The sequence below is a fragment of the Halyomorpha halys genome, unplaced genomic scaffold, assembly GCF_000696795.3.
Source record: "Halyomorpha halys isolate HHAL.00 unplaced genomic scaffold, Hhal_1.1 Scaffold565.1, whole genome shotgun sequence".
Lineage (NCBI taxonomy): Eukaryota > Metazoa > Arthropoda > Insecta > Hemiptera > Pentatomidae > Halyomorpha > Halyomorpha halys.
In genome coordinates this window covers 55,868-56,904 of record NW_027105815.1, presented here as the reverse complement: position 1 = coordinate 56,904, position 1,037 = coordinate 55,868, and positions in this window count along the sequence as shown.

The window sequence follows — 1,037 nt, the reverse complement described above, 5'->3', positions numbered from 1 at the left end:
TTTTTTCCTTTTTGTAACTATAGTGTTTGTATCTTTTTTAGCCCTGACGAAGCCCTGCAATGTGCGAAACGTTGGCTCAATAAAATAGTATAATTATCTACTATTTGAGTTTTTTTTTTTTGACCGCACCCAGACCATATTCCATTCATCAATAAAAAGAAAAGGAGTTTCGAACGATCATACTAACAATATATATAGATAGCGAGTATATGAATAATGTATATACACACCGATTATATAAAGAGTATATGACACCTGTGGAAAAAAAAAATTCTTTTAATAAATTAAGTTCAAAATTTTTGTAATTTTTAAAAATGGATTTTTTTTTTATTTGCACCTGTAAATATACTTTAAAGCCAGCAAATGAGATGCTCTATCCAGGCATGGCATGAGGGAGATAGCATCCAGTGGTGCATCGATCTGACGTTAAGTAAATTATTTTATTACATTCAGAGGTCCTGAATCCAACTCCTCGTCAGCCTACGCCGAGTTAGGTCAGGAATGTCATGTGTTGCCATCTGTCGTTTACATTTATTGTAATGTCCATGTAGGGAGTTGTGAAACTGTTTATAAGTCATATGAATGTGGTCTGTTATGGTCGGAATGCGTATGTCGGTGTGAATGGTCTCGTTTGAAACGTAGAGTTCCACCATCTCCTAAAATCGCCACAACTCTCACTAAGGCTGAAGCTGCAAATCTATAAGGCCATAATCCGACCAACTCTTCTCTATGGTGCACCACTGCTGCGTCACCTCTACCAAACCACGCTTGAGAAGCTGCAGAGTTATCAGAATTCCGTCCTCCGGCGAATCGTCCGTGGAACTACTCTACAGAGGGCCAGAAACACCTCCATTCACCAGGAACTCCAGCTACCCTCTGTGCCGGAGTATATAGGCCGAAGGCACCATACAATTCCACGAATATCAATCAATTAAAATTTTGTACTTTTCAATTATCAGTTATCAACTTTTTATCATTTATGATTTAATTCAATATTTTGTATAATTCTAAATTTGTTTGTATACTATTCCTTTTCA